Source organism: Gracilinanus agilis, chromosome 1 (genome assembly GCF_016433145.1).
Source record: "Gracilinanus agilis isolate LMUSP501 chromosome 1, AgileGrace, whole genome shotgun sequence".
NCBI lineage: Eukaryota > Metazoa > Chordata > Mammalia > Didelphimorphia > Didelphidae > Gracilinanus > Gracilinanus agilis.
The window spans coordinates 778,748,344-778,760,938 of NC_058130.1; positions in this window are offsets into that span (position 1 = coordinate 778,748,344).

Consider the following 12,595-nt stretch of genomic DNA (forward strand, 5'->3'; position numbering starts at 1 on the left):
CTTTCTTTCTTTCTTTCTTTCTTTCTTTCTTTCTTTCTTTCTTTCTTTCTTTCTTTCTTTCTTTCTTTCTTTCTTTCTTTCTTTCCTTCTTTCTTTTTTTCTCTCCCTTCCTATTTGACCAAACAGGGTTCAAATTATTCCTAGCACCTATGTGACCCTATGTTGTCATTTAATCTCTGTCATTCTTGGTTTCCATTTCTGTAAGAGGAATAATAGTCACTCTAACACTTTCCTCCTAAGGTTCTTGTAAAGAGAAAATGAGATAATGTGTGTCAAGTGCTTCACAAACTTTAAAGCACCAGGCCAATTTCAGATGAACTTCATTAACTTTTTTGTTTAATGCTTACCTTCTGTCTTAGTATTAATTCTAATACAGAACAGCAGTAAGAGCTAGGCAATGGGGAGAAGGGGATGAGTTGGGGTTAGGTAACTTGCCTAGGGTCAAACAGCTAGGAAATGTATGAGGCCACAATTAAAACCAAGTCTTCCTGACTCCAGACCTGGTGCTCTATCCACTGTGCTTCCTGGCTACCCCTCCATTATCTTTTACAAATTTAATATTTTATTTTATTTTCTAATTAATTAATTAACTTAGACTATTTTTCCATGATTACATGAATCATGTTCTTTCCCTCCTTTCCTCCCTTCCCCCTCCAACAACTGGGTTTTACATGTATCATTGATTAAGACCTTTTTCCATATTATTAATATTTGCAATAGAATGATCATTTAGAGTCTACTTCCCCAGTCATATCCCCATCAAACCATATGATCAAGGAAATGTTTTTCTTTTGCATTTCTGCTCCCACAGTTCTTTCTCTGGATGTAGTCCCTCAAGATTGTCCTGGATCATTGCTGCTAGTTGAGAAAAGTCCATCTCGTTTGATTGTGCCACAGTGTATCAGTCTCTGTGTACAATGTTCTCCTGGTTTTGCTCCTTTCACTCTACATCAATTTCAGGAGGTCATTCCAGTTCACATGGAATTCCTCCAGTTCATTATTCCTTTCAGCACAATTCCATCACCAACAGATACCACAATTTTTTCAGCCATTCCCCAATTGAAAGGCATCCCCTCATTTTCCAATTTTTGACACCACAAAGAACATGGACAAATTTTAATATTTTAACTGAAAAGATATAGTGAGAATGGTAATTAAAAAACATTCCCCTCTCCCAGCCTTTGGGCACACTTCACCTAAAACATCTGAAGTCACTGGGAAGAGTAAGCTCATATTTAAAGTACAATTAGATAATGATTCACATGTGCAATCAAGGGGCTGCCTCCCAACTCCTATTACTAAAAGTCTTTTTCTCCTAGGCATTGGCCCATAGGTACAACTCCCTTTTGTGCCCTGAACATCAAGGCCTTTCTAGAGTTCATAACTGATTCTCTCCATCACAAAGAGTCATGGTCCTTGAAACCATCTCCATTCTTGGGATGACTTTCCACATTGTCTATAGGTACTTCCTCTGTTGTTGATCATTATTACCACTTCTGGTGGACTTTGCCAGCACCTACTGTTTGCTGATGGCATCTCTTGGGGATTTTTTGACCTTTTAAAGTTCCCAAGGGAATTAGTCCAGCTTTTCTGGAGAATACTTTGGAATCACACCCAAAGAGCTATAGAACTACATATGTCCCTCTACCCAGTAATACTAGGTTTGTATGCCAAAGATATCAAAGAAAAGAGAAAAGGACCTACTTGTACAAAAATATTTATAGCAGCTCTTTTTGTGGTGGCAAAAAATTGGAAATTGAGGGGCTTCCCATCCCTTGGGGAATGGCTGAACAAGTTGTGGCATATGATTGTAAAGGAATACTATTGTGACAAGCAGTGAGATTTCAGAAAAATCCAGGAGGACTTCCATAAACTGATGCAAAGTGAAGTGAGTAGAACTAGAAGAACATTGCACTCAGTAACAGTAATATTGTACAATGATAAACTGTGAATGACTTAGATTCTCAGGATTCTGGTGATTCCAGACAATTCCAAAGGACCCATGACAAAATGTCTCCAATGAGAGAACTGATAAATTTGGAATACAGATTAAAACGGGCTTTTTTCTTTGGCTTTATGTTTCTTGCTTTTTAATGTTTTGAGTTTTTTGGCAAAATGTCTGATATGGAAATATGATTTGCAAGATTTGACAGGTATAACTGATATTGTTTGCCTTCTCAGTGGGTGGGGGTGAGGTAGGAGGGTAGGAAAGAATTTGGAACTCAAAAAAATTTTAAATGAATGTTAAAAATAAAATTTTAAACTAAAGTTCACAAAGTCACACAATCTGGTCAGTTCTGTTTCTGAAAAACTCAGATGCTAAGGAGAACTTAAAACAGAAGTACCATGTGCTTATAGATGCTTGATGACCACCTGGGATATAAATTTATCCGCCTTTCCCTTGTCCAGCCACTAACATCAATTTTTACTTCAATTGATGCCTGGGAGGAAAAGAGTGAAAAAAGGACCAGTTATTCCTTTTACATCCAAACTCATTTCTATCTCAGCCTCCTGAGTTATCTATTCTTCTCCACAGATAATTAGATGTCATCAGCATTACACACAGCAAAACTGAATGTAATTATACAAGGAAAAATGAATCTTTAATAAAATACATGATTTTCAAGCAGGCCTGATAAAAAGACCAGTACTACATAGAAACTTTGAAGTACAAATACAGGCATCAAGAGAAACACGAAAAGACAAACATGAACAAACAATCATAAGGGACTAAACAAGGATTACATGCTCACTTTCTAATATGGAGAAACAATAAACATCTTCCCTTTTAACTATCATCATCAGGGATCATAGAATCTAATTAGACAAAGATCAAGTAGTTCTATTATGTCTTAATGATCTTAAGAGACAGAAGGGAAGGGAAGGAGAATATACCAGGTGGGAAAGGAAAGGAAGATTGGGGAAACTACCTCACATAATCAGGGTGTAAAAGTATGTAAACAAGGAGGAAGGAAGGAAGGGGGCTGCTAACACTTAAAATTCACTCTTTTGAAGTGATCAAGGGAGGAAAAAACCATATACATCTTTGGGTACAGAAATACATTTCACTTAACAGAGAAATGGGCAAGAGAGGGGAATTAGAGGGAGAACAAATTAAGAAAGAGATTAGTCTTAATCAAAACAAATTCTAAAGATATGCAAAAGTATTTATAGTTCTTTTTTCTCCTTTTTTTTAAACCCTTAACTTCTGTGTATTGGCTCCTTGGTGGAAGAGTGGAAAGGGTAGGCAATGGGGGTCAAGTGACTTGCCCAGGGTCACACAGCTGGGAAGTGTCTGAGGCCAGATTTGAACCTAGGACCTCTCATCTCTAGGCCTGACTCTCAATCCACTGAGCTACTCAGCTGCCCCCTTATAGTTCTTTTTGAGGTGTCAAAGAATTGGAATTTGAAGGGTCCATCAACTGGGAAATGGATGAACAAATTATGGCATATGAACTTGATGGAATACTATTGTACTGTAAGGAATAATGAAATGATGGAAGAGTAGAGAAACACTTAGCAAAGCTCTCCCAAATTCTAATCTATACAACTCTAAAATAAAACCTCAAATTGAATTCTGGTGAGGCAGAACTAACAAAAGTTCAGGTAAAACAATTTTCCAGTCCAAGAAAATTTATGAAGTTGACAGGAAAGATCTATCTCACCAGGGTGGTAGTCAGGTCTGGAGTGTAATGCCAGCAGCAGACCTTGGAAACTGCTGCATTGGTGGCAGCAACAGCTTTGGGAGCTCTATTGGATGGTGTTCGGTCAGACAACTGGTCTGGAGGAGAATGAAGGAAACCCTTTGCTGGCACTGTATATATGACTCTGTTGCATTGCCCATATGTAGCCCTAGTTCATAGTCACAGTTACAAGGAAACAGGGGCCCTGCTTATGGTTGCAGGGCACAGAGGAGTACTTATGGTTGCTCACAGGGAAGTGGGGACCCAGATCTCATTTCTGAGTCAGAGGAAATTGCTAGCTAGTAATTGCAACTAGAGGAATACAAAGGATCTTGTGACAGTTTCAAGTTCAGGAGGATTCTTGGTCTGCTGGCTATAGGGGAACAACATCCCTTCCTATGTAAAGATCAGAGCACAGTAAAGGAAAGCAATGACCACACCTCTCCTTGGAGTGTACCATGTTGTAAGCACTGAAAACCTACAGACTCTGAAAATATCTCAAAATAGCATCATGAAAGTCCTGAAACTTATGACAATGACTTCTCCACTCCAGGAGCAGAACCCACCTTTAACATTAAGTTAAAAATCAACAGGGAAAATCAAGACACAAACTCAGAGAACACAACAATGTCAAAATAGCTACATGTAAAACTTGAAAGAAAAATACAACCACAATAAGAATTCCTAGAAGAGATCTAAAAGGAGTTGAAAATTCAAACAAGAAAAGGAAAGAGAAAATTGGGGAAAGAAATGAAAGTGATGTCAAAAATTTATGAAGAGATAATCAATAGCTTGATGAATGAGGCACAAAAAAAATTAAAAATTAAAGATAAACATCCTAAAAAACAGAATTGGTCAAATGAGGAAAGAGGCACAAAATCCACTGAAGAGAAGAATGTCTTAAAAAGCAGAACTGGACAAATGGAAAAAGAGATATAAAATCTCCCTGAAGTATATAATTCATTGAAAATTATAAATGGGCAAGTAGAAACTAATGATTCTATGAGATACACACACACAAAAAAAATAAAGCAAGATCAAAAGGATTAAAAATTAGAAGAAAATATGAAATATCTCACTGGAAAAAACCACCAACCTGGGAAATAGATCAAATAGAGATCATTTAAGAATTATTGGACTACTTGAAAACCATGATCAAAAAAAGAGTCTACATACCACCTTTCAAGAAATTATTAAGGAAAACTGCCCTGAAATCCTAGAATCAGAGGATTAAAAAGAAATTGAAAAAATTCACTGGTTACCCCCCTAAATTAGATCCCAAAATGAAAACTCTGAGGAATATTATAACCAAATTCCAGAGCTCCCAGGTCAAGAAGAAAATATTGCAAGTAGCCAGAAATAACAATTCAAATATCATGGAGCCATAGTTAGCACCACATTTTAACAGCTTCCACATTAAAGAATCAAGGACTTAAAATATGATGTTCCAAAAGGTAAAAGACTTAGGATAGTAACCAAGAGTAACCTCTCCAGCAAAACTGAGTATAATCCTTAAAGGGGACAAAAATAGATAATTTAATGAAATAAAGAACTTTCAAGCATTCCTAATGAAAAGACCAGAGTCAAAGGAAAAAATTAACTTTTAAATACAAGATTCAAGAGAAACATAAAAGGTAAACATGAAAGAAAAATCATAAGGGAATTAACTAATAAGGTTAAAATGTTTACATTCCTTAACATCAATGCTTAGTTGGCTATAGAAATCTACTTTACCCTATGTGCAAGAGGAGGGGAGGGAGAATAAGAGAAAGGGGGACAGACAAAAAGGGAGGGTGAATTAGGAAAGTGATTATCAGAAGTAAAACATTTGTGAATAGAGAAAGGCTGAAAGGAGACAGAGAGAAGAATAATTGGAGGAAATAATATGGAAGAAAACAGAGTTAGTGATCATTACTATGAATGTGAATGGGATGAACTCACCCATGAAACTGAAGAGGATAGCAAAGTAGATTAAAAACCAGAATCCCACAATATGCTATCTACAAGGAATACATTGAAAGCAGGGAGATATATACAGAGTAAATATAAGGGGCTGGAGCTGAATCTATCATGCTTTACTTAAAGTAAAAAAAAAAAAAGAGCAGGGGTAGCAATCAGGATCTCAGAAAAAGCAAAAATAAAAAATTGAACTAAGTAAAAGAGATAAAGAAATTACATCTTGATAAAAGGTACCACAGACAGTGAAGTAATATAAATACTATACATACATGCACCAAAGGGCATAGCATCAAACTTCCTGAAGGGAAAGGTAGTTGAGTAAAAGGAGGAAAGAAATAGTAACAGTATATTAATGGATAAACTCAACCTTCCCCTCTCAGAACTAGATAAATCCAAACAAAAAATTAACAAGAAAAAAGTTAGGGTAGTAAATAGGCTTTTAGAAAGTTTGATATGATAGAATACTAGGGGAAAATGAATGGGAATGGGGAAAAGTGTACTTTTTTTCTCAGCAGCATATGGCACTTTCACAAAAATTGAGCATATATGCAAAATTGGCCAAATGCAAAAAAGCAGAAATAAAAATACACCCTTTTCAGACCATAAAACAATAAAAGTTACATTCAGCAAAAGGCTACAGAAAGAAAGACTACAATTGATTGGAAACTAAATAATATTATCCTGTAGAATGAGTAGGTCACAGAACAAATCATAGAAACAATCAATCATTTCATTAAAGAGAATGACAACAAGGAAACATACTCAAATTTCTGGAATGCAGCCAAAGCAGTACAGTGATCCCTCACCTATCGTGGGAGTTACATTTCAGAGACCCCCATAATAGGTGAAAATCCACCAAGTAGCAGTGTTATATTTATTTTATTATTTATATATATAGATATTTTTAAGACTTTATAAATCCTACTCTCCTATAAACCTTTTTCACACTCTTATTAACCTACAGTCACTGAGCTAATCAGCACCCAGGTTACAGAACATAGCATTGTGGTTGGTCTCCTTTCATTCCATCAGTCAATAGTGTGTGTACAATCTCATTCACAAATTTATGCAATCAAACACCAACTTAGAAATCCTGAAAATCAAAGAAATTAATAAAATTGAAAGTAAGAAAACCATTGAATTCAAAAATAAGACAAGGATCTGGTTTTACATGGGGGGAACACACAACAAAATAGATAAACCATTGGTTAATTTGATTTTTTTTTTAAAGAGGAAAATCAAATTACCAGTGTCAAAAATGAAAAAGGAGAATTCAAGACCAATGAAGAAGAAATTAAAACAATTATTAGGAGTTATTTTGCCCAACTATATGCCAATAAATCTGATAATTTGAATTAAATAGATGAATATTTTTTAAAAGTTTACATTCCTAAAGACCTACATGAAATGATGTGGAGTGAAATAAACAGAACCAAGAGAACATTATACGCAGAAACTAACATTTTGGGATAATCAAAGGTAATTGCCTTTGCTATTAATAGCAATGCAATGATCTAGGACAATTCTAAGGGACTTAGGAGAAAGAGTGCTATCCACATCTAGAGAAAGAACTGTGGGAGCAGAAGTCTAGAAGAAAATATGTGATTTTATCACTTGTTCATATGGATGTATGATTAGGGGTTTGGGTTTTTAAAGATTACTATTTTACAAAAACAAATAATATTGAAATAAGTTTTGAATGATAATACCTGTAAAACCGAGTGGAATTGTTTGTCAACTCTAGAAGGGGGAGGGAAGAGGGGAGGGAGAAAACATGAATCATGTAAACATGGAAAAAAAATTTTAAATAAAATTTTTTTAAAAGTTTACATTCCTGGGGCAGCTGGGTAGCTCAGTGGAGTGAGAGTCAGGCCTAGAGACAGGAGGTCCTAGGTTCAAACCCGGCCTCAGCCACTTCCCAGCTGTGTGACCCTGGGCAAGTCACTTGACCCCCATTGCCCACCCTTACCACTCTTCCACCTATGAGACAATACACCTAAGTACAAGGGTTTAAAAAAAAAAAAGTTTACATTCCTAAATAGGCAAATGATAAATATAATTCTTAAGAACTTTTTCATTATTAGGGTAGTTAGAAAGAGTATATATAAATAGAGGATACAGGTGTGAGATGACCTTGGTGGGACATTTTTTTAAAAAATCAATCAAATTAAGGAGGGGCAACTAGCGGTTCAGTGGATAGAGAGCCAGACCTAGAAATGGAAAGTCCTGGATTTAAATGTAGCCTCAGACCTTGGGCAAGTCATTTAACCCCATTTGCCTAGCCTTTACCATTCTTTTGCCTTGGAACCAAAGCTTACTCTCAATTCTAATACATAAGGGAAGGGTTTTTAAAATATATGAATGAAATTAAATGAAGCAGTGAAAAAAAAAAGAAATGTACTGAGAAAAGGAAAAAGGGAGAGGAAGGATAGGAAATCATCCCACATAAAAGAAGCACTAAAGAAAGAGCTTTCACAAGGGAGTGGAAGATTGAAGGAGGGAGTAATGCTTATACCCTACTCTCATCAGAATTTAAAGAAGGAATAATTTACACACCCAGTATATCATAGAAATCTATCTTATTCTATTGAGAAATAGGAAAGGAAAGAATTAAAAAGAGAGAGACTTAACAAAAGAGAGAGTGGATTAAGAGAAGTAGTGATCAGAAACAAAACAGACTTTTGAGGAGGGACACAGTAAAAAGACTGTAAGATAAATGGAAAAAATAGGATGGAGGTAAATAGTCAATAAATAATCATAACTGAATGTGAATGGAACAAACTCACACATAAAATTGAAGCAGATGGAAGAATAGATTAAAAACCAGGACACAACAATATGTTGTTTATAAGAAACACTCTTGAAGGAGAGTTAAAATAAGGAGCTGGAACAGAATCTACTGTGCTTTAGCTGAAGTTAAAAAAAAAAGTGGGGTAGCAATCATGATCTCAGATAAAGCAAAAGTAAAAATAGACCTAATTTCAAAAGATAAGCAGGAAAACTACATTTTGCTGAAAGGTACCACAGATAGTAAAGTAATATCAGTAGTAAACATATGCACCAAATGGTGGAACATCCAGATTCTTAAAGGAAAAGTCAAATGAGTTATAAGAGGAAAGAGACAATAAAATATACTTATGGGGGACCTCAACTTTACCTTCTCAGTATCTGATAAATCAAAACAAAAAATAAACAGGAAAGATTTTAAGGAGATAAAAAGAATTTTAGAAGAGTTTGATATGTTAAATCTTTGAAGAAAATTGAATGGAAATCAAAAGGAGCATTCCTTTTTCTCAGTTTTACATGGCATCTTCATAAAAATTGACCATGTATTAGGGTATAAACACTTTATAACCACATGCAGAAAAAACCCCAAAATATTAAATTAATCCTTTTTAGACCATAATGCAATAACATTTATATTCAATAGAGAGCCATGGAAACAGATTAAAAGTTAATTGGAGGGACAGCTAGGTGGCTCAGTGGACAGAGAGCCAAGTCTAAAGACAAAAGATTCTGGATTCCAATCTGGCTGCAGACACTTCCTAGCTGTGTGACCCTGAGCAAGTCACTTATCCCTCATTGCCTAACCTTTACTGCTCTTCTCCCTTAGAACCAATACACAATATTGCTTCTAAGATGGAAGATAACAGTTGTGTTTTTTAAAGTTAATTAGAAACTAAATAATCTAATTTTAAAGAATAAGTACTTTAAAGAACATAGAAACAACAAATCTTTTAATTAAAGAGAATGACAATGAAAATTCAACATACCAAAATTTATGGGATGTAGTAAAAGCAGTATTTAGGAAGAAAATTTATATCTCTAATTACTTAAAACAATAAAATAGAGAATGTGTAGGTCAGTGAATTGAGCATGCATTTAAAAAAACTAGAAAAAGAACAAATTAAAAACCCTCAATTAAACATCAAATTGGACATACTGAAAATCAAAGGAGAATTTAATAAGTTGAAATTGAGAAAATATTGAACTAATTAAATTGATTTATATCAAATTTATATCGATTTATATAAATTATATCAAAAATAATAATTGAACTAATAAATAAGACAAAGAACTGGTTTTATGAAACAAAAAGCAATAAAATCAATATACCATTTGTTTATTTTGTTTTTTAAAAAAAAAGAAAGAAAACCAAATTACCAGTATCAAAAATCAAAAAGGTGAATTCAGCATCAATGAAGATAAAATTAAAGCAATATTAGGAATTATTTTGCCCAACTATATGCCAATAAATCTGACAAAGTGAAATAGATGCATATTTATAAAAATATAAATTGTCCAGATTAATAGAAGAAGAAATAAGATGCTTAAATAACCTTATCATTAAAATAAATCGAACAAGCCATAAACAAATTCCCTAAGAAAAAATCCCCAGAACCATATGGATTCACAAGTGAATCTGACCAAACATTTAAAGAACAATGAATTTCAATACTATATAAACTATTTGGGAAAATAGGTAAGGAAGGAGTCCTACCAATTCTTATGACACAAATGTGGTGCTGTTACTTCAACCAGGAAGAGTGAAAACAGAAAGAAAACTATACACCAACTTCCCTAATAAATACTGATGCAAAATTTTTATTTATTTTTTGTTTTAATTTTTAATTTTAAAATATTTTTCCATGGTTACATGATTCATTTGTCCTCCTCCCCTCTTTCCTCACCCCTCCTGGAGTTGACAAGCAATTGATGAAAAAATTTTAAATAAAATCTACTAGAAAGTAGATTATGGCAATATATCATTAAGATAATATACTTTGACTAGTTAGATTTATACTGGTTCAATATTAGGAAAACTATCAACATAACTGACCACATCAGTAACAAAACCAGCAAAAAAAAATCATATGATTATCATAATAGAGACAGAAAAAAGCATCTGACAAAATACAATATCCATTCTTCTTAAAAACATCAGAAAACATAGGAATAAATGGAGCTTTCCTTAAGATAAATGATATCTATCTAAAACCAAGAGCTTAATGGAGTAAGCTAGAAGCTTTATTTCTAATAAGATGGGAGGAAGAGAACAAGGATGCTCATTTTCCCCAATGTTATTCAATATTGCCTAGAAATGCCAGCTATCTCAATTAGACAAGAAAAAGAAATTGAAGGAATTAGAACTGGCAATGAGGAAATGAAACTCTCACTCTTTTCAGATGATATGATGGTATACATAGAGAATCTACTTTAAAAAATGGAAATATCAACAACTTCAGCAAAATTGCAGGATATAAAATAAACCCTCAAAAGTCATCACATTTTCACATATTACCAACAAAGTCCAGTAGCAAATGATAGAGAAATTCCATTTAAAACTGCATATGGGGGGCATCTGGGTGGCTCAGTGGATTGAGAGCCAGACCTAGAGATGGAAGGTCCTAGGTTCAAATCTGGCCTCAGACACTTCCTAGCTGCATGACCCTGGGCAAGTCACTTAACCCCCATTGCCTAGCCCTTACCACTCTTCTGCCTTGAAGCCAGAATTGACTCCAAGGCAACAAATAAGGGTTTAAAAAAAAAAAAAAAGAAACTGCAGATAAATCTACCTGTTGAGACAAACCCAGGAACTACATAAAGACAATTAAAAATACTTTTTACACAAATAAAGCTACATCTAAACAGATGGAGAAATAGTCATTGTTTATGGGTAGGCTGAGCCAATATAAGAAAAATAGCAAATCTGCCTAAATTACTTCTTCAGTGCCATGTATCAATCAAACTACCAAAAAGTTAGAGGTAGAAAAAATAATAAAATTCATCTGGAAAAACAAAAGGTCAAGAACATCAATAGAACCAAAGGGGGGATGAGGAATATGTAGGAAGGTGGCTTAGCAGTACTAGGTCTCAAACTGTTTTACAAAGAGTTTTGTAAATCAAATTATTTAAATACTGGCTATGTATCAAACACTCTTTAGTGCTAGGTACACAAAGCTAGAAGGAATGTCCCACAGGTGCACAGAAATTCTGAAGGTCCTTGATAGTATCCAATAGACTTCTCTGGTAAAGGCTCCCATCTCCACAGATTCTTACCTTTGTTCTAATTCTGCTCTTCATAGAATGTTAGAATGTGAGCTCCTTAAGGGAGGGCATTTTTGTTTTGTTTTGGCTTTGCATCCTCAGTACCTAGCATTAAGTCTGGAACATATTTGGATGCATATATGGCCACTATCCATGCCTATCCATTCTGTGTAATTCTTGTCTGTACCTTCCCAACTGATGGAACCACAGTGCATAGATTGCTGGACCTATAGTCAGCAAAACCTAAGTTCAAATCTACCCTCCAATTCTTACTAGCTCTGTGACCCTGGACAAGTCATTTAACTTCTATTTGTTTTAGTTTCCTCAGCTACAAATAGGGATAATAATATCATCTATCTCCCAAACTGATGGTCAGAATCAAACAACATTCAATGAGTCCTAAATAAAAAAATGAATTCTATAATGATTTATTTGTAAAGCTCTTAGCATAGTGCCTAGCATATATTAAGCACTTATTAAATCCTTTCTTCCTTCCTTCTTTCTTCTCTCTTTCTTTCCTTCCTTCTAGCTTTAAATTCTAGGTTCCCCATGACTGTTGAAATAGAGATATCACTGAAAGACCAAAGAACCCTAGATATTAGTTCTAGCTTTCTTGAAAAATTATGTGGATGGTAGAGCTGGAAACAGAGAAAAAATTGTCCTACAGTGACTAGCACCATTGATTAAATGCCTATCATACTGGTGAGCCCTCTAGGGTAAACTTAAGGGAGGAAGGAGGGAGGAAAAGAAGGAAGGAAAAATGAAGGAAAAAAAGAAGGAAAATAGTGTCCATCCTTCTTTCCTTTCCTCCCTCCCTCCTTCCTTTCTTTCTCCTTCTTTTCCTTCCATTATTCCTTCTTTCTTTCTCTTCTTGTTTCTTTCCCTCCTTTCTTCTTTCCTTAAGT